Source organism: Triturus cristatus, chromosome 10 (assembly GCF_964204655.1).
Source record: "Triturus cristatus chromosome 10, aTriCri1.1, whole genome shotgun sequence".
NCBI classification, from domain to species: Eukaryota; Metazoa; Chordata; class Amphibia; order Caudata; family Salamandridae; genus Triturus; species Triturus cristatus.
This window is the reverse complement of record NC_140593.1, coordinates 739825135-739847401: the sequence shown is the minus strand read 5'-3', so window position 1 is coordinate 739847401 and position 22267 is coordinate 739825135. Positions and strand designations below refer to the sequence as shown.

Sequence of the window (22267 nt, the reverse complement as noted above, 5' to 3'; positions counted from 1 at the left end):
TGGGTAAATAGTTAAGTAACTCATTGGGTTAGAAACTCTATAAATGTCCGGCATTCCCATGAATAAAACACATTAAACAAGCATTGGCGTAGCCAATAGGTCTCGCCTTTGGGACCTTGTAAGTAAAAAAAAAACAAGCATTGGAAATGCAATAGGTCTCGCCTTTGATTAAGTTAAAGCCATTTGCTTTGCTAATGGTATTGTATAGCATAGCATATGGCTTTAACTTAATGAAAGGTGAGTCCTGTTGCATTTTTAATGATTTTTTTTTAATTCTATGTCAGAACCGGAGGCGAGGATTATGCTCTACTTTCTTCACTTTATTAGTGGCAGCCTTTCAAAGTCACAAACTAACATTCCCATGAACCATAGGGAATAAACACAAAAAAATCATAGAGTGTCCACACTGCAGAGCGTCCCCATCTGTGCACCAATCAGGAGTCTCTAGCCCAGTTATAGTCCTCTGTTTGTGACGACTCTTCCTCTTTCTTCGCTGCTTGCAGCCGAGTTAAGTCACCTTCCCTTGATTATTCGTATTTTACTGTTATTGCTGTCTTTATATGCTAATGTATTTTATTTCTGTTAACGTTTTATCAGCGATTGATCGCCTGCTGTGTTTTGTTGCTGGGGTCAGTGCTCAGCATTACGGCGCGTAGCGATCGATTTCCGTTTCCTTTAGAGCGGTCGCGCACCCGTGCGTGCCATTCTCCTATTTATTTCATTTTTCTGTTGAGGTTTTACCCTTGTCAGTGTTAATTTCCTTGACGTAACGCCGCTACTCTGCTTTTTCGCCTCAGCCGCGGGAGCTGCTGCGTGTTCCCTAGCGGCGGTGTCTTTGGTGCGGGTTTGCGGTGGCGGGAGAACGCCACTAGAGGGCGCTTGAGACGTCCTGTGACGCGGCGGGCACGCTCGGGATTCCGAGCATTCCAATCAGCATCGGAACCCAGCGCTGCACCGCCGCATCACCGAGTTTTGTTTTTTTGTCTGCCTATACGCCCTTCTAAGGGTCTGTAAGTGCCATTAGGCATTCTTTAAACAATATTTAACGCCCCACGAACATCCACTTACGTGGGTCAGTCTCTGCCTTGAGGCAGCTGCAGGAGGCATTCCTGCTTGGGGCCAGTATATTATAGGCCAAAACGCTTTGGGGTTCCAAAGTCTGAAAAGCAGTTAATTACTGCGGGACCCCGGTTAGGCAGACCGCCCTTTGTATACTTTCGCACCAGGGCTGTGTGGGGTCCAGGGGTTCACCCCGTTAATTGCGAGCTTTGCCCGCCCATACTTTGGCTGCTTCTCAGCCATCCATATTAAGGACATTTTTTCCTTCATAGAGTGGACGTTAGTCTGTGCCCTGTGAATATGGAATTCTCCCATGACGAGTCAGTTTATGAGGAGCATTGGGAAGAAGAACCCTTAGGAGCTCTTCCCTGGGGGGACGACTTTTATGAGGCGGTCGACGAGTCTATTTTTAAGGCGGTGGAAATAGCCATGACTCCCTTGGAGGAGCGCTTATCCCGAAAAATAGATCAGGCCTGTGAACGATTGGCCAAAGCCGCGCAGTCGTCCGCCTCTGGTTTGTCCACTACCGAGCCTACCTCGGATGATCTTTCTCCTCCGTCTAAACGGACCAGAGATTCGGGGGCGGGCCCAGATCCTTTTGCTCGCCTTAAACAGGCTTTTCTATCTAGCTGTATCATGCCAGCGAATCCCGATACTACTCCTTCCCCCGTGCCTTCCACTTCTTTAGGGGGCGATCAAGATGACCAAGGGGATGCAGACGCTTACCCTGAACACTTCCGCCCGTGGCTTCCTGCCAAGCCTCCTGCTACTGCCACCAATTTGTGTGCGGACATGCTAGACCCTGACGACGTGCTTCACCCACGCTCCTCTGATGGGGCTCCCTCGGAGAAGGTCGCACAGTATGTCGCCAGCAGGATTAGGAAACCGCTGGAGCCGGCCACTCGCAATTGCCTTAGGGCGGAGTGTCCTCGCCCTACTTTAGATGGGAAAGTGGCGGCGACTCCTGAGATAGATCCCCGAATGGCGACTTTTCTCCAAAAGTTCGTAAAGGACCCGAAAAAGGGTATAGACCGATCCTGGCGAGCTTGCCAGGATAAGGTACTGGACATTTTGAGGCCCATTACCAAAATTTTAGACATGGCCGAAGAGGCCAAGGTTTCTGGCTCGCTGATCTCCCCTGAACACCTTTCCTCGTGGGTCCAACGCGTTGTGGTATTCCTGGGGAACGCCAACTGCGCGCTTTCCACTGAGCGCCGCAGGTCACTTCTCATTAAGGTGGATCCTAAACTAGGAGACCTGGCAGACACGGAGGCAGGCCCGGTGGCCCAAGGGGGACTTTTTGGGGAACCCTTCATCAAGGAACTGGGGAGGTTTGTTAACACCTTCACCTCCCTGGACCAGGCCCAATTTTCCATCAGGAAGGTCTTCAGACCTCGGGTTTTCAGAGGGGCCGGACGAGGTAGGGGCCACTCGTCCGGCCGTCCAAATCAAGGCAGAGGACAAGGCTCCAATCAGCAGTATCAGGACCAAGCCCGCTTCGGAAACTTCTATCCCACCAGGGGTAGGTGCGGCAAAAGCAGAGGTGGCAGAGGAGGCGGTGGCTCCATTTCTTCCGGTGAGTGTACTCCCTTCTTCTCTTCTAAAAGTGGTGGGCCGGCTGGCACATTTTTTCCCAATGTGGGTTTCTATCACGAGGGACGCCTGGGTTCTGCAGACAGTACGAGGGTTTCACATTGAGTTTCAGGGAACACCGGTACAGGAAAGGCCCCCCAGACCGCTTCGTTTTTCCAAACAAGAAGTGGCATTGGTCGACCGGGAGGTTCAGGCACTGTTGTCCAAAGGCGCGATAGAGGAGACTTCAGTCCACTCAAGAGGTTTTCTCAGCAACCTCTTTTTAGTAGACAAAGTGGGCGGAGGTCAGCACCCGGTTATCAACTTGCGAGAGTTCAACGAGTGGCTAGTCTACCATCACTTCAAAATGGAAGGCATACACCTCCTTCGGGACATCCTACGGCCGGGGGACTGGCTAGCGCGCCTCGACCTCAAAGATGCTTACTTAACAGTGCCTGTCTTCCCTCCTCACCGCCGGTTCCTCCAATTTCAATGGCGGCGGAAAACCTACGAGTTCACCACTCTTCCTTTCGGTCTCTCTTCCGCTCCTTGGTGTTTTACCAAGGTTCTGAAGCCGGCGGTGGAACGCCTTCGAGCGTCCGGCTTGAGACTCATCGTCTACTTGGACGACATTCTGATAATGGCGCAAGAGCCGAACACCTTGTCGCGGCACCTACAACTTGCAGTAGACCTTCTCCAGAATTTGGGATTTGTGGTGAACGAATGCAAATCCACTCTAGTGCCCTCTCAGAACGTAATCTTTCTCGGATTCCTGATCGATTCAGTGGAATCTACACTGAGTCTTCCTGCGAGGAAGCTAACGAAAATCCGTCACGAATTGCGGAGGACCGTAGCGCGTACTCGAATCTCCCTCCGCCAGCTGGCTCGGATTGTTGGGCTTCTCTCCGCCTCCATTCAGGCTATCTTTCCCGGGCCGCTCCACTACAGAGCCCTACAACGCCTCAAGGCGGAGCACCTCCGCAGAGGTCGTCCTTATTCTTTCAAGGTGGCCCTGACAGCAGAGACCAGGGAGGATCTCCAATGGTGGCTGTCCCACATGGAGGCTTGGAATGGAAGGGCCATCTTTGGTTCAGCGCCCGATATTGTTATAGAGTCAGACGCATGCAGATCAGGATGGGGCGCGAGATGTGGAGAATTCACCACGGGAGGCGTCTGGTCCCCGTCCGAACAACGATTACACATCAATTGCCTAGAACTTCTGGCGGGATCATTCGCCATCAAATGCAGGACCAGAGAGTCGGTTCGATCCTGTGTCTTTCTTCGGATGGATAATGTGTCGGCGGTTCGGTACATAAACCATCTCGGTGGCACGCGCTCGAGAGCGCTTTCGGATCTGGCGACAAATCTTTGGCAATACTGCCTGGATCGAAAAATCTCGGTCACGACGGAGTACCTGCCGGGTCAGGAGAACCAAGTGGCAGACTTCCATTCTCGTCATTTCCACGACTTAAGTCTCTGGAAGCTCCACCCTCAAGTGTTTGCAGCTCTCCAGACCATTTGGGGTCCTTTCTCGATCGACCTCTTTGCAACCCGCCTGGATTACCAGATTGCACGGTTTTACAGTTGGAGACCGGATCCTCTAGCGGAACACACAGATGCGTTCCTTCAGGATTGGAGAGGGGAGACAGGCTATGCTTTTCCCCCGTTCGCAATGATAACCCGGGTGTCAGCCCAGGTTCGCCGACAGCGGGCGACCATAGTCCTAATCACGCCGATTTGGAGATCTCAAGTCTGGTTTCCAGTTCTTCTGGAACTCTCCTGGGATTCTCCGATCCGACTCTTCTTTGGAGTCCGGAAGGCCGTCCTCATCCGTTGATCGAACAGGGTTCCTTGACTCTAATGGCGTGGCGGATTACAGGGGAAGATGGTCAGTCCCGGGCCTTTCGGGAGCCGCTGAGTCCTTCTTGGCCAAAGCCTGGGCAGATAGCACTCTCAAACGTTACCGATCCACATGAAGACGATGGTGTCGTTGGTGTCTGCGACGGGGTTTCAATCCCGTGGCAACAGATGTCACAGCTGTCTTGAACTTCCTGGCCTCCTTAGCAGAGGAGGGGTTAGCCTACAGAACCATCAACACATTCAGATCTGCCATCTCGGTGGGTCATTCCTTGCTGGATGGTACTCCTGTTGGAGAGCATCCCTTGGTTTGTAGGCTCCTCAGAGGTATACGCCTGTCTTTGCCCCCGGAACCTCGTTATTCCCAGTTATGGGATGTCAATAAAGTGTTGAACCTGTTACAATCTTGGCAACCGAATAGGTTTCTATATAGGAAAGAGCTTTCAGCGAAATTGGCCATGCTTTTGTGTTTGATTTCCTGCAGAAGGGTCTCTGACGTCAGAGCGTTGGACGTCTCTGGTCGGATTTTTTCCCCTACCGGTGTCACTTTCACCATTCGTAGACGCACCAGATGTGGGACTACCACGATCTCCTATCCTGCTTTCCCGGATTCTCCTAAGCTCTGTGTTGTAGCATGCTTAAAAGCCTATGAGGAGATGATGGAAGAGTTGAGGCCCCCTGGAGAGCGGCAGCTTCTTATTGCTCTTAAGAAGCCCCACAAAGCAGTATCTTCGCCCATGATTGCACGTTGGGTCCGGTGGATCATGCAGGAGGCAGGTATAGACCTGAGGGTCTTTGGTGCTCATTCCACAAGAGGAGCGATGGCCTCCAAGGCTTTTACCCTGGGAGCTCGTCTAGAGGACATCCTTAATGCAGCGGATTGGTCCTCAGACTCAACCTTTAAGCGGTTTTACTTTAAACCGGTTATTGATATGGCTCATCTGGTAGTGAGCAAGCTTTAAACGAGCATAATCCTCGCCTCCGGTCCTGACATAGAATGAAAAATTTCCTAGCTAGCGTAACGGAAAGTTTCAATTCTATTAAGGACTCGGAGGCGAGGATTATCCCACCCAGGGTACATCTGCGTTGTCTTCCCTCCCTCATATTGGGGTAAGTAATGAATTTATGGGACATTCTGTGTCTTTGCAGTTACTGAAGTACGTGACATTCTGTGGCTTTGTTGCATATGCTCTGTCGGATTTTCTCCCCAGGATTTCTTTCCTAAGCCATTTCCATGAGACTCGAACAAACAGGATTCATGAGGTGAATGCGGAGGCTGACCGAGCGACGAAAGAGGAAGAGTCGTCACAAACAGAGGACTATAACTGGGCTAGAGACTCCTGATTGGTGCACAGATGGGGACGCTCTGCAGTGTGGACACTATGATTTTTTTGTGTTTATTCCCTATGGTTCATGGGAATGTTAGTTTGTGACTTTGAAAGGCTGCCACTAATAAAGTGAAGAAAGTAGAGCATAATCCTCGCCTCCGAGTCCTTAATAGAATTGAAACTTTCCGTTACGCTAGCTAGGAAATTTTTCATTCAGCTTCACTTCAAGGCGAAGGCTTCATGAACCAAAAAAAGTGACGTCAACCAAACAAGGCTTCTCTTCTCAGGTCCCTAAACAATGCAACTTGCTGTTCGGCAGAAGAAAGGGAGGGAATCGAATTGTGTGTTTAATTTCTCAACCGAAACAGGGAATTCCCAGTCGTCCCCAGATCGACTCCATGTAGCAGGGAGACTGTTTCTCCTGTATCCCACTCAGGACTAGTTCTCCTGTATATTTACTGGCCTGGGAAAAGTCCTTAGAGCCTATGTTTACAATCCCAAACTCTTAACAAGCATTTACAATGCAATGGTCTCGGCATTGTTAAAGTTAGAGCTGTTGGCATTGCTCATGACATTCTTGTATGTTTTTGTTTTTAAAACATTTAAAGAAACGGCATTGTTATTTACAATGTCAATAGCTTAATCACTCTCCAATGCGAGACCTATTGCATTTGCACCCACACACAGAGCCACACACACTGAGCCACCTACACACACAGAGCCACCTACACACACAGAGCCACCTACAAATACAGAGCCACTAACATAGAGCAACCTACACACAGAGTTACCCCCACCACTCACATAGAGCATTCTACACACAGAGTTACCCCCACACAGAGCTTCCCACACACACACAGCCTCCCACACACACACACAGAGCCTCCCACACACAGATCCTCACACACACACACACAGAGCCTCCCACACACACACACACACAGAGCCTCCCACACACATACAGAGCCTCCCACACACATATACGCTACAGCCAGGGCTTTAAGAGGGCCGGGTCTCACCAGTGAAGAGCATCGGCAGTTTTTTAAATGGGGCCTCGAAACGGGTCTCTATCGGGCTCTGTTTTGTGCCCTGGCACCAGCGGTCCGTTTTTTGTCCGTTTTGTGTCACAGCAGGCACATTGACGTGCGTGCTCACTTCTCTCTAGTGGAGAAATTAGCTTTAGCGTTGTATCCTTTAAAGATTTCCCTTCTCTTGAAACTCAGGAGCAGCAACATCGTCGTGTTGTCGCCAGGGCTTAAAGTGGAAGCTTTTTCAATATTACATATAATAAGCCATAGTTGCTGCTTATTTATCTTGTGCAACTAAACCACTGACAAAGCCAATAGTCCTTACTTGTTGTAGGTCTGATGCTACTTGTATCATATATCTGGATAAAATGACAGAAACAGCAAAATACAAGCTGGGCGGCATATATGCTAAGCACAGATTTTTTAATTTACGTGTTTAAGCCACGCCCTTAATTATATTTGCCACACCCCTTTGAGCGACACCCTCCCCCCATTTTTCCATCCCACTTAAAGCCCTGGCTACAGCAATTCCGTTATGCAGTGAGAGCAACATAGCAAATGGATTACAACTTACAAGCATCTCTCCCGCCACCTCCGAATGTCTCCCGACCTTGGTATTCTTCCACTCCCTTTGCTTCCCGCCTTACTGCCCCAACGCCCGGTGTCTGTCCACACCTTCTACCCAAATCCTGAGTTGCAATTTTTTGGGAAAGTCATAAGGTTGAGGTGCGCAGAATGGACAGTGTCACCGGTATGAGTGGTAAAATCAATGTATGGGGAAAGGTGCATTGGACGATGCAATGATGGTCCCAGCAAAGGTGGCAGGGGGAGTTACAAAAATAAATACAAAAATGTAAACTGCTGTGACAACCATCCTGGGTGGAGGGAGTCTGAGGATAAAGCGACAGTAGTGGGTGAGTAGGGCTCGTATACAAACTTTTTTGAACTGCGTACAATATTCCAATTAAAGTGGAGGGGATGATGAACCTCGACTTGAGCGGTTTCACAAAGCCCGCTCCGTCCCGCCAAAATTTCAAACCGTGGGCGGATCTCTGTCATCGCGAACCCCCCGCCTCCGTCTAATAGGGGCCCTCATTCTTGGTGCAATTAAAAGTAACCGTAGTGGGGCATTTCGTCTCTGTCCGTGCGCTCTTTTCGGCGGTAGTTTCCTTCCTGGTTTGGTGGCACGCGGCGCCCAGACAAACAAAAAAAGCCCCCGCCTGCCCGCAGAAGGATCCGACGTGTCTGCGGAATCCGCCGCCCCCACCGCTGACAGCCATGCACATGGCTTTCTCGGCTCCACTTCCGAGAAAGCACAATCTAGGCACACGATGTAAGGAGGAAATAAAAGTCTACACGTCTACAGTGTGCTGTACCGGAAGAAACAGATGCACAGACAGCATAAATAGAATCCAGTAGGGGAACCCCCCTAAGAGAGGCGGCCTACACCTCCCCTTTAAGTAAGAACGTCACAGATCACGGCACACTATAGGGTGTCACACTGCAAATAGAAAATTTGTTGTCTTTAGAACGTGTAGTTAGTTGTACTTTTCTTCATGCCTTCCGGCGTTTAGATCGCCCGTTATGTATATACCTTTAGATCTCACGCTTGCTGTGTACACTGCCATTGGGACATACAGTTCCGCACATTTAGAACGTCTAAATCACTTTGCTGCTTTTAGAACAATAGGGAATCGCCCTGAACACCGCCGCCTTTCTCCGAGGTCAAGCAGAAATGCCTCGGAGAAACGCAGTGGCGTTTTCGGATTCGGGGTCGTGTTTTTCTTTCTCTCCTCTTGCCATTGGCTGGAATGTTTACATTCCAGAGGAGAGAAAGAATCGAAAAAACACGCCCCCGAATCCAAAAAAGACGGGGCTTGTTTGGAGAGACAATGCTCTTCTCCAATGGCTGACCAGTATTTTAGAGGCCAGCCAATGGAGAAGAGGTAAAAAAAGGGGCGGGTTAAAGCCCCACTCCAAAACATTAAATCTCGGAGCGAGACTGCGCAAGCGCAGCCTTCGAGCCGAGACCTAAAAAAGTGCTATATAGTCAGGACTGCATTTCATTAGCATGGCAACAGAACAGACATTCTATCTAGCCTTTGCTGCTGGTGCCAGCAGCAGCCCAATTCATGTTCTTTTGCAGCGTAACAGGAGAAATGTGGCACCTCCCAGTCCCAACCCTTTAAACTCTACACATGGTTTCTTTATTTGGATAACATTCAAGCTAAGCCGAGGTTAAAGAACAACTACAACAAAGAATGACTTCTGTGTAGCATGGGCACTGCCAAACATCGAATCTGGAAATAATGCCTTCTCTTATGAAACAAACAGTTGTTTCCGTATTTTGATCAGCTGCATAAACTTCGAATTTCTCTCGATTTAATAAATCTGGACATTTCGCCGTCCAGATGGCAGCCGTGGTAACAAAGATAATCTACTGTGTCTGGTGTTGGCTGTGAAGTGTCCATGGTATAATTCGAACTGTTCTCTGCTTACAAGCGAATATTATAAAAACATATTTTGCGTGCACGTATATCTTGTACGTAAATGTGTTTAGTAATGCCTTTGTTTTGTGTTTCCCTTCACAGCTACTGGTTGTGATTTTAATTGTGCCAGAGGATCTTCATTAGTATTAACCCATGGGGAGATTTCACAAAGCTCCTTCATTAGTGGAAAAAAGGCTGGCAGACGAGATCTTTGCATGCAAGGAGAATGTCAGCCTTACCTCGGTCATTTGTAACATAATAAGCACAAGCACAATGATTGCAATGCGGGAGCACTGGGGGAAGGGTAGAAATGACGCCTGTCTAATAGGTTCTCTTGGAAAGAGAGGCCTCATTACAGACCAAAATATATGGTACAAATTTGCGAATTTGCTGTCTCGAGGGACTGATAGTATAAATAAGTTAATGTGCGGCTATGTTTGTGGCTATTTTGTGTATTGGTTTATTTCCTTGGATTCTCGTTCACCACAAAGCTGTGCTCGCATTTATTGATTTTTTTTTTTCTCTCCCTGCATCATTCCCGGAATACAGATTGTAATTATTTCGCCACGCGCAGTAATTTCATTAAAAATTGAACCTTCCAGCTCGAGAGAAGCATTTAATTTAAATGACACACGATTTGTCTGTGGCAGAGGGTCACATGAGGATACAGAGGCGCCGCGCCAAAGAGCATCCTTCAAATCGAAGCACTTAGAATCGAGAGCTGTTTGCCCATAGAAACGGGAATGAATATACCGCGGAGCACAATTACTGGCAGAGCTTGCATTTTGGATTGGACCGTAGAAACGCTGTTTGCCCGTAGAAGCGGGAATGAATATACCGCGGAGCACAATTACTAGCAGAGCTTGCATTTCGGATTGGACCGTAGAAACGCTGTTTGCCCGTAGAAGCGGGAATCAATATACCGCGGAGCACAATTACTAGTAGAGCTTGCATTTCGGATTGGACCACAGAAACGCTGTTTGCCCGTAGAAGCGGGAATGAATATACTGCGGAGCACAATTACTGGCAGAGCTTGCATTTCGGATTGGACCGTAGAAACGCTGTTTGCCCGTAGAAGCGTGAATTAATATACCGCGGAGCACAATTACTGGCAGAGCTTGCATTTCAGATTGGACCGTAGAAACGCTGTTTGCCCGTAGAAGCGGGAATGAATATACCGCGGAGCACAATTACTAGCAGAGCTTGCACTGTGGATTGGACCGTAGAAACGCTGTTTGCCCGTAGAAGCGGGAATTAATATACTGCGGAGCACAATTACTGGCAGAGCTTGCATTTCGGATTGGACCGTAGAAACGCTGTTTGCCCGTAGAAGCGGGAATGAATATACCGCGGAGCACAATTACTAGCAGAGCTTGCATTTCGGATTGGACCGTAGAAACGCTGTTTGCCCATAGAAGCGGGAATGAATATACTGCGGAGCACAATTACTGGCAGAGCTTGCATTTCGGATTGGACCGTAGAAACGCTGTTTGCCCGTAGAAGCGGGAATTAATATACCGCGGAGCACAATTACTAGCAGAGCTTGCATTTCGGATTGGACCGTAGAAACGCTGTTTGCCCGTATAAGCGGGAATGAATATACCGCGGAGCACAATTACTAGCAGAGCTTGCATTGTGGATTGGACCGTAGAAACGCTGTTTGCCCGTAGAAGCGGGAATGAATATACTGCGGAGCACAATTACTGGCAGAGCTTGCATTTCGGATTGGACCGTAGAAACGCTGTTTGCCCGTAGAAGCGGGAATTAATATACCGCGGAGCACAATTACTGGCAGAGCTTGCATTTCGGATTGGACCGTAGAAACGCTGTTTGCCCTAGAAGCGGGAATGAATATACCGCGGAGCACAATTACTAGCAGAGCTTGCATTGTGGATTGGACCGTAGAAACGCTGTTTGCCCGTAGAAGCGGGAATTAATATACTGCGGAGCACAATTACTGGCAGAGCTTGCATTTCGGATTGGACCGTAGAAACGCTGTTTGCCCGTAGAAGCGGGAATGAATATACCGCGGAGCACAATTACTAGCAGAGCTTGCATTTCGGATTGGACCGTAGAAACGCTGTTTGCCCATAGAAGCGGGAATGAATATACTGCGGAGCACAATTACTGGCAGAGCTTGCATTTCGGATTGGACCGTAGAAACGCTGTTTGCCCGTAGAAGCGGGAATGAATATACCGCGGAGCACAATTACTAGCAGAGCTTGCATTTCGGATTGGACCGTAGAAACGCTGTTTGCCCGTAGAAGCGGGAATGAATATACCGCGGAGCACAATTACTAGCAGAGCTTGCATTTCGGATTGGACCGTAGAAACGCTGTTTGCCCGTAGAAACGGGAATGAATATACCGCGGAGCACAATTACTGGCAGAGCTTGCATTTTGGATTGGACCGTAGAAACGCTGTTTGCCCGTAGAAGCGGGAATGAATATACCGCGGAGCACAATTACTGACAGAGCTTGCATTTCGGATTGGCCCGTAGAAACGCTGTTTGCCCGTAGAAACGGGAATGAATATACCGCGGAGCACAATTACTGGCAGAGCTTGCATTTCGGATTGGACCGTAGAAACGCTGTTTGCCCGTAGAAGCGGGAATGAATATACCGCGGAGCACAATTACCGGCAGAGCTTGCATTTCGGATTGGACCGTAGAAACGCTGTTTGCCCGTAGAAGCGGGAATGAATATACCGCGGAGCATTGCATTTCGGATTGGACCACAGAAACGCTGTTTGCCCGTAGAAGCGGGAATGAATATACCGCGGAGCACAAAGCTTGCATTTCGGATTGTCCCACAGAAACGCCGTTTGCCCGTAGAAGCGGGAATGAATATACTGCGGAGCACAATTACTGGCAGAGCTTGCATTTCGGATTGGACCACAGAAACGCTGTTTGCCCGTAGAAACGGGAATGAATAAATATACTGCGGAGCACAATTACTGACAGAGCTTGCATTTCGGATTGGACCGTAGAAACGCTGTTTGCCCGTAGAAACGGGAATGAATATACCACGGAGCACAATTACTAGCAGAGCTTGCATTTCGGATTGGACCACAGAAACGCTGTTTGCCCGTAGAAGCGGGAATGAATATACTGCGGAGCACAATTACTGACAGAGCTTGTATTTCGGATTGGACCACAGAAACGCTGTTAGCCCGTAGAAGCGGGAATGAATATACCGCGGAGCACAATTACTGACAGAGCTTGCATTTCGGACCGAGACCTAAAAATGAAGTATAAGACTTAACGTTTACATTTACTTCGTATTTAGGATGCAGTAAACGTGAAGTCTTACACTTCAGCTTTGTTTTTTTACTTACAAGGTCCCAAAGGCGAGACCTATTGGCTATACCAATGCTTGTTTATGTAACCGACACCTAGGTGTTAGTTATGTTCATTATATTATACATACGGCTCCCTGTTTTCTGTTTTTACGGATTTTTACAGATAAATACAGACAGAAAACAATGTGTTTTCTGTCTGCATTTATTTATAAAAGTGGATAAATACAGAAAATTGTGCTGCTTTTATGTGACTCTACGTGCTGTCTTTCATGAATTATAGTCCAACAGCTGAGCAGATAGACAGCATGGAAATTAAAAAACAGGATGAAATTTATTTAAATAACGGCTTGTGTCAATATACATTTGTGGTTTAATGCTAGTATGTACCAGTGGATGCATTATGTAATATTTGACAGCTTAAATAGTTAAGGCACCACAGGCATCAAAGTATGAGTGCGCGTCTATCACTTAAATAAATATGGAAATGTCCAGTTTTACAACTTCATTTATACACAAAACACACAATGAATATGGATAAATACAGATAAAATGTCCCAAAAATAACAAGCATTTGCAATGCAATAGGTCTCGCATTTATAAGAGTTTGAGCTATTGGCATTGTAAAATTACAATGCCTTTTATTTATGTTTTGGTTTTAAAACAAATAAAAGGCATTGTCATTTACAATGTCAGTAGCATAAACTCGCATAAAAGCAGTGTGTGGAGTGCAGCAGTGTGCGGCGTGCAGCAGTGTGCGGCGTGCAGCAGTATGCAGCGTGCAGCAGTGTGAGGCGTGCAGCAGTGTGTGGCGTGCAGCAGTGTGTGGCGTGCAGCAGTGTGTGGCGTGCAGCAGTGTGTGGCGTGCAGCAGTGTGTGGCGTGCAGCAGTGTGGTGTGCAGCAGTGTGAGGCGTGCAGCAGTGTGAGGCGTGCAGCAGTGTTTCGTGTAGCAGTGTGAGGCGTGCAGCAGTGTGCGGTATGCAGCAGTGTGTAATGCAGCAGTGTGTGGCGTGCGGTAGTGTGCGGCGTGCAGCAGTGTGCGGCTGTGTGCGGCGTGCAGCAGTGTGTGGCGTACAGCAGTGTGTGGCGTGGTTTCTAAACAACAAGAAAAGCGGACATCAAAGGAAGGGTGGGAGCGAACGAGCATATGGGGTGTGAGTTATAACGAAAGTTAATTGTTGTAAGAGGGGATGCAGGAAGTGAGGCCGAGCGCGCGCTGGCGAAAGCAGTCTGCTGCTTTCAAGTCCGATGCCAGATGCCAGCTTCGCGCTTGAATGCCTCACATGCACTGGCCATAAACCGCATTCCTAAGGTCTTGTGCCCCTGACTAAATCTCTCTGAATGCGTGAGGCGGCGCACGCGCATGAAGTAGCTGGTGGCAATTGGAATGCGTGTGGTTGTGCGCGTAACCGCCACCCGATCCGCCTGGGAAGCCTTTGGGAGCATTTTCTGAAGCCCCTACATAAGTCTCGCTGAAAAAATGGATAAATACAGACGTAAATGTCAAAAAAATAAATACCATAAAACCCGGAGCCCCAATTATACATTTGTGAATGTAGCCTGCACTTAGCTAGCTGTTAGTTATATTTGTTATACTATACATTTGTGAATGTAGCCTGCACCTATCTGTTAGTTACGTTCGTTAAATTATAGGTTTGTGAATGTAGCCTGCACCCAGCTGTTAGTTAACTTCTTTATAATATATTTTTTTTAGTGTAGCCTGCACCTAACTTTTAGTTACCTTCGCCATTTTCTATTTTTTTATGTAGCCTACACCTAGCAGTGTGCATCCCTCCTGCCAGTCTGTACATCCAGGGAAAACGAGGAAAGGCCTAGATGTGATGAATTGCTTCCCATCTCTGTGGAGATGATTCCTCGGGTTGTCTTCCCTCTCTGCAGCATGAACAACATGTTACCACTACACCGCGTCGAGTGAGGTCCTCTTGTCGAGGATGCGGCTGTAGGACTGGTAGGAAGGAAGGAGCGCGCTCCTTTACATGGAAGGCCCCCATCAGAGAGGGATCCAGACCTGTACACGTGGACATGGGGTGTTAGCACAGTCCACGTCAGAGCCTCTAAGGGTGGCATGTTGTTGTTGTTGCATATTTATATAGCGCAAACTCGACCCGACGGTATTGGAGCGCTTTACACGAGCACCGTATTTACAATACACGTTCGGGCACGGGGAGAATAAGTGATTTGCCCAGAATCACAGGATGTGAACCCTGGTTTCCAGCACCAAAGTCAGCAGTCTAGCCGACGGACCACTTCCCCTCCCCAATGGGCATGCACGTCTATCGGGAGAGTCACTTGTCCAGGCTTGCTGTTAAAATGTCTACCCCACAGTCAAGAAACCTATAGCCTCTCGAAAATAACCACGAATATAAGGAGCACATTCTTTTTTGTTTTGAGTGAACTAGATGGGTCACTTCGACGGCCCTTTGTACCAACAGAGGGGATTGCGTGTTAACAGCCATTCTTACAGGTTACAGGTAGCCCATACCATAGAGTGCAAAGCTGTGGCCCCACTGTCTGGCCTGACGGAGATCACTTCACTCCGCACTCTCACGTCATTTCCGGTTCGTCGCGTTTGTTCTTTTAGAGATTCTCCTAGGCTGTTTTGTCCTTTCTTGTTTACTGAGGCTGTGGGTTCGACCAGGTTGCGCTAATATGTTTTTCGAACGGGCCCTTTTCCCCTCATTGAGCTGCAGAGTTACTATGCGCGTTACCCTTGTTCCGTGCATCACGTTACCTCTCCTACCAGTCAATCGTGACTCTCCTCAAAAGAGATGTTTCGGGAAGGGGCCTGGTTGCTAGGCAGCGGGCGTGCGTGGCTCCGGAGGCACAGCTTCAGCACACAGAGCTGCCTTTTCACTTACCATAGGGCCATGTAATGCATAGAGCATCCACAATGTTTGCTTTTTGTTAGCACATGAAGTGTGTGTATTAATAGCTCCTCAAATCATACTATTGATTTCATAATGCCGGAGAAGCTCCAGGGCTGTTTTTCCACACTGCTTAAGAGAGCGCTGAAGCACGCTTAAGAGAGCGCTGAAGCGCAGAACCAGTTTTATTCTTTTTTTAGTTTCACGTGATTTTATGTGCAAGCACAGCACGCCGTAAACAGGCCCATATTTGCCAACTCACACAGTGCCACCCTGTGACACATGATACCGGCTCTCCTCTCATGGTCACCCTGCGATGCGCCTATATCACACGTTGGTATGAAAAACAATGGTCCTAGACCTTATTTCAACAAGCATGCGTGCCTCAAGTTAAAAAAAAACTGTCGGCAAAAGTGAAAGCGTTTCCCTTGCGGGAGCGAGCGGTGCCAGGAGCGATAATTGAGAACACATGGTGAAAAAGCTCACTCCCGCAAGGGAATCGCCAGACGTGCACGCGTTGCCATTGGAAGCAATGCAACGCATGCACGTTTTTGCCCACAAAGCTGTGCTGATTCCTAAAGGTCTCTTTCCTAAGCAGCGCATGCGTGCTGCGTAGGCGAGACCTAAAAAGCAGAACATGGGGCCCGCGCCAGTTTCACTCTTTACAGTTTACCAAAGGCAAGCTTGCACAGTCTCCTCTGGGTATTGGTGTTCCTTGGAATGAAGTTAGGTGATACTAGTTAATGACCTAACAGGTCTCAATCTTAATAGGAGTGTGGAAGAGTTGCTCCTTGCTGGAGTAGAGCAATGACATCTCCCAGAATATCCAATTTCAAAAGTCACTAGCCCACTGCCAAGGATTCCAGTCAACTGGGACACCCAAGGGACTGATGGTTCCTACCCTGCTATAAGCCTCAACAAGTTCTAGCTAGGAGCTTGAATTAATTGTCTTAGTCTAATTACAATATAAAACTATTATATGCCTAGAGCTGTAACATCAACATGTTCCAGTACGTGTGAGGTACACGGCAGGTTTGGAATTACTAGCTAAATTTCTGAAACGGTTGAGGCCAGGGAGCTGCTACTGAGGAGCACAATTCTAAAACCAAATTGTTCCTAAAGAACTTGCAGATGACTAATGATGCCTTGCTAAAATCTTCCATATTTGGAAACTTGTAGGGTAACAGATGTTTGAGGGACTGTGAATATTTAAATTTGAAGCATTATTTGTTTTGAGTCTACAGGTTAAAAGTTCTCCAAAATGAATTGCTTTGGAGAGGAAGCAGTGTAGTCTAACTCAGAAGCAGTTAGTGCACTCATATTAATTTCTAACTTTTCTACTCCTAAGAAGTCCAAATTACTTTTATGAATTTAGCAGTAAAATATGTGATTATGGAACTGTTGTTGTTTCTACTTTTTTAATAATTTAAATTAACTAACATGTGCAGTCAGCATCAATTAGGGAAGGCAATAGCACCAGAAAAACTACAGTCACACCAAACAGACCACAGGGCAAAATGGAGAGTGTAGTACTCGCCCTCGCCTCAAACTCGTAGTTATTTGCCAGCAGCAAGTAAAGAGAAGTCAGGTGATGGTACACAGTAATTGTATCCGGGTTAAATCCCCTTTTCTTGGCTCCTGCTTGTCTGTGGATGTTTAGCAAATTTTTCTAGCTGTCACTGAACCGGTCATCTTTAAAAGGAGCACAACTACAGGTTCGAAACGTGTGGCTGTAGAAAAGCATGCTTAGCATGTGTACGCCATCTAGTGTTGGGCTCAGATAATTGCAAGCTGTTTTTGTTCAAATAAGTTTTTCAAGTAACAAGTCTGTGTGACTCCTCCTTTTGGTAATACTGTGCATGGGCGTCGACTCCATTGTTAGATTGTTTTTCATTCGACGGGTTGGGATATACTCTCTTACACTCCAATCAATCAATCAATCGGGTTTATAAAGCGCGCTACTCACCCGTGAGGGTCTCAAGGCGCTGGGGGGTGGTGGGGGTGGTAGGCAGCTCCGGATCAGTCGAAGCGCAAGGTCTTGAGGTCCTTCCTGAAGATATGAAGGTTAGGGGATCATCTGATGCTGACCGGGAGTTTGTTCCAGATTTTGGCTGCGAGGTAGGAGAAGGCCCTTCCTCCTGTTCTGCTTCTGCGGATGCGGGGTGTCTCCGCTAGGGCGAGGTCGGCGGACCGGAGAGTTATTTTGGGTGCGTGGAAAGTGACTCTATCGTTGAGGAACTTGGGTCCGATGTTGTGGAGGGATTTGTAGGTGTGGGTGAGAAGCTTGTAGGTTATTCTCTTCTCGACCGGGAGCCAGTGTAGGTCTCAAAGGTGTTGAGTCATGCGCTCGTTTCGTGGGGTCCCAAGGACCAGCCTGGCCGCTGCGTTCTGGATGGTTTGGAGCTTGTGTAGCAGGGTCTTGTTGATGCCAGTCTAGAGGGCGTTTCCGTAGTCCAGTCTGCTGGTTATGAGTGCGTGGGTGACGGTTTTTCTGTGTTCGGGGGGGATCCATTTGAAGGTCTTTTGGAGGATGCGGAGGCAGTTGAAGCTGGTGGAGACAACGGCGTTGATCTGGCGTGTCACGGTGAGAGTGGAGTCAAGTATAATGCCGAGGTTTCGAGCGTAGTCTGTCGAGGTGGAAGGATCCCCGAGGGCAGAGGGCCACCACGTGTCGTTCCAGGCGAAGGTCGAGGGTCCCAGGATGAGGACCTCAGTTTTCTCAGTGTTGAGCTTCAGGCAGCTTTACTTCATCCATGCCGCGATGACCCTCATTCCTTCCTATAAGCTGAGCCTGGTGTCTTTGGGATCCTTTGTGAGGGAGAGGATGAGTTGGGTGTCATTGGCGCAAGATACTATGTTGAGCCCATTCTGTCTGACGATGGCAGCGAGGAGGGCCATGTAGATGTTGAAGAGCGTGGGGCTGAGCGATGATCCCTGTGGTACTCTGCAGTTGATCTCTGTGGGTTCGGAGATGAAAGGGGGGAGTCTGATCCTCTGGGTTGGGCTGGAGAGAAAAGAACGGATCCAGTTGAGGGAGGTTCCTTGTATCCCAGCGTCCTGCAGTCTGGCTGCAAGTGTCTGGTGTGAGACGGTGTCGAAAGCTGCAGAGAGGTCTAGTAGGATGAGGGCTGCGGTGTGCCCCTGGTCGAGTAGCATGCGGATGTCGTCAGTGGCTGCGAGGAGGGCGGTCTCGGTGCTGTGGTTGCTGCGAAATCCGAAATGGGAGGCGTCTAGGATGGAGTGCTCTTCGATAAATGCGGCCAGCTGGGCATTTACGACTCTTTCGGCGACTTTGTGGGCGAATGGGAGCAGGGAGATGGGTAGGTGGTTCTTCAGGACCGTTGGGTCGGCATAGGCTTCTTGAGGAGGGGCTTGACTTCTGCCTTCTTCCAGTCATCAGGGACTGTGCCGTCTTGGAGGGAGGCGTTGATGGTCCGTCCAAGTTCGGGGGCGATGGAGGTGGCGGCCTTCTGGTAGATGTGAGGTGGGCAGGGGTCCGTGGGAGCTCCAGACCTGGTTTTCATCATGGTCGTGTTGTTGAGTTCCGCCATTGCGGGGGTCCAGGTGGTGATGGTCGGCTGGTGGTCGGCAGAGGGGGACGGGGTGGTGAATGGTGTCTAGTCGTTGAAGTGGTTGTAGAGGGTCTTGAGCTTCTGATGAAAGTAGGTGCTGAGCTTGTTGCAGAGTTCCTGGGATGGTGTGACGTCAGTGGCCTAGCTGGGGGGTTTGATGAATTGCTGCATCACGTTGAAGAGTTCTCTGGCGTTCGTTGGGTTGGTTTCGAGTTTGTTCTTGATGAAGGTCCGCTTGGTGTCCCTTATGAGCTTGTGGTATTCCTTTAGGGCGCTTCTGTGGTTGTTTCGGTCTTCCGTTGTTTTCCGGCTTTGCCATATTTTCTCTAGGCGTATGTGGGTGCGCCTGGCGACTTGGACTTCGGTGGTGAACCAGGTGGCCCTCAGGGGGCGTTGTTTGGGCAGGTTGCGGAGGGAGGCGTTCTTGTCGGCGCATCTGGTGATCCATCGGTGGAGTTCTTTGGCTGCAGAGTTGGCGTTGGTCGTGGTGGGGGGGGTCTAGGAGGAGGGTAGAGTTGAGGTGCTCCTCTGTGACTTTGCTCCAGTTCCTTCGTGGCTAGCGTGGTGCTGGTGTGGGTCCGGACCAAGATCGTTTCGGGCTTCCTTCGGTTCGCCAGTAGATCCCCTAACTCAACTGTATTGTCTCAATTACATAGTCACTCTTGCGTTCCGGCAAAAATACTATTTTGCACATCAGGTCCTTTGACTCACATCAGCGGCCTGTGGGCCAAGCCTGGCTGGGCCCTTTTTCACATCAAAAAGCTCTAACTAAAAAAATAGGCTGCTGATGAAACACACTCTGTTCCCTCTCTGTCCGAAGTACTATTCGAAGTACCCTCACACTGACCAACACTTGGTCTGTAGCTTATGCTTCTCGCATGACCATCGTGAGGATACCTGTGAGGCCTACAGGTTATTCCAGTCTAAGAAAACCCTTCTGGACTGACGTACACAGCACCCAGGAATGCAGCGGAGACACTTAGCCGACACACCCAACATCTTTGGCCAGCCGGACAAGGAAGAAGCAGCAGCCTCGACAGACGAGGAGTCCAAGGGGTGACTCTTCCATTAAGGCAGAAGAACATCGCCCCACTAAGATTTCCCCAAGAGAAAGAAAAATAAAATGGTAGTAAAGTTAATGTTCGAGGCATGTGGGCTGCTGAATTCATATCTGTGCATAGATCGCCGCCTAGTGTTGGGTCCGGATGTTTGCACGTTGTTGTCCTGGAAGAGTCTTCGAAGTATCCTTGGATAGGTGACTCCTCCCCTGGACTACAGTGCGCATGGGCATCCTCTCCATCCTCAGATTGTTTTTTTCCGCCATTGGGTTCGGATGTGCTATCTTAGCTCAAGTTAGGAAAATATTTTTTCGAGGCCAAAAGGCCTTTAGTTTGCGTCGGTACTGTTTATCGATCGGGTTTCGATACAATCCTGTTCGTTTACTAACTTTCAGCACCGACTTTTTTCGCATTTACCTGTCCATCGACTACTTCGACGATGGAATCGAGGACGCCATTCAAAAGGTGTCCGGTGTGCAATGCGAAGTACCCACACATCGACGTCCATCCGGTGTGCAACAAATGCCTTTCGCCGGACCACGACGAATCGACATGCATGGCCTGTGCCCGGTTCCGCTCCAAGAAGACTCTGCGGAATCGACGAGCGGCGAGACTTGAGGCGCAGCACGCGGCACCGGCCCCAACAGACATCTTCGACGAGGCCGAAGACGTCGAGGAATTAGAAGTCTTGCCCTCCAGTCCCGTTTCCGAACACTAACCCGGATCGGACGAGGTAGACGAGTCACTCTTCCACAGAGGTGAAGACGACACCGAGGTAGGAGACGACGAGGAGGCCTTAGGGGCCGAAGAAAGTAGCTCCAATGATGAACAAGGCCTACCTGTTCAAACCGTTCAAACACCAGTGCCACAGCCTATGGCTCCGGTCGAGGGATCGCCTTCGGGCCTTACCCGAGACCCATCCCGCAGTTCTTCGGCCCCGCCCTCGGGCCCGGCCTCGGACGTTCAGCGGCAGCCATTACTACATAAACAGGCTGGTTTCCCTACCACAAAACCGAAACCGAAAGCTGCTCCGGTTCCACCGAAACCGAAACTGAAAGTGGCGCTGGTCGGATCGAGGCCTTCGACGCCAGCGCACCGCGTCGGCACCGACCGCACCAAGAGGGACTTCGGTGCCGAACTTGAGGCGGGCGACGTTGGAGTCGACAAACGGAAAAAAGCCATCGGCACCGACAAACCTGCTCGGCTACCGGCACCAACGACACCAAGGGCCGTACCGCCTGCTGTGTCCCGCATCGCTCCCTCGACGACACCTAAGCCTCAGGTATCGAAGACTTCGACGGTGATCTCTTCACCTCGACTCGATGAACCGCCGGCGCCGAAAAAATCTACGGCCGCCTCTACGAGCCTGGCCGGTGCCAAAGCCTCGAAGGCGCCCCAAGTACGACCTGGTGCGACGCAAGGCAGCAAAACCACAACTGTCCTCCAGGACACGTCGGGTTCCGGTTCGATCGGAGCTCCAGCAGCCTCTTCGGTGCCGACCAACATTACCTTCGGCTTGCCTCCGTCGACAATCCCAAAAATGTTCCAACTCAGAACACGGGTCACCCAACCTACGGTCACACCTGCTGAGACGTCTCCGACACGTATCATCGACGCCGACACTGGCAGGATGATTCTCCACGACCGAAGGATAACTTCGGAGCAGCCATTGGACCCTTTCAGGATCCCACTAAAAAGGAAGTTGCCTGCAGAATCGGAACCTCTCCTTTATGAACCCTTCCATTCATCCTACCAGGATCCACACCGGTTCTCCCCCACATGCTCCGATACAGATGCATTGGAGGACTACATGGCTGACCAAGTCCCCTACCATGTAGACACGGACCCTGATGACCAGCAGGACCCTGATCAAACTTGGGGCGACCCTGCAGACCCCAGTGCACCTCTCGACGCACAGGATCAACAACTCTATGGGGCAAAGACATCTCCTACGGAGGATACTGCGGCGTTCAACGCTCTTATCGAACGTGCTGCAAATAACCATGGGGTACAGCTTCACTCTGATACCATCGAAGATGACTTTCTAATGGACACCTTTGCATCCTCCGAAAGACATGTAAAGACTCTGCCAATGTTGAAGGGGGTCCTCAAACCAGCCAA

The 22267-nt window shown here is 49.4% G+C and overlaps 1 protein-coding gene across 2 annotated transcripts in view; it reads left to right on the top strand.

Annotated features, from left to right (window-relative positions):
* The window catches only part of CDK5 (cyclin dependent kinase 5), a 402067-nt gene that overhangs the window by 209867 nt on the left and 169933 nt on the right, over positions 1-22267 (top strand). The window lies entirely within an intron of this gene.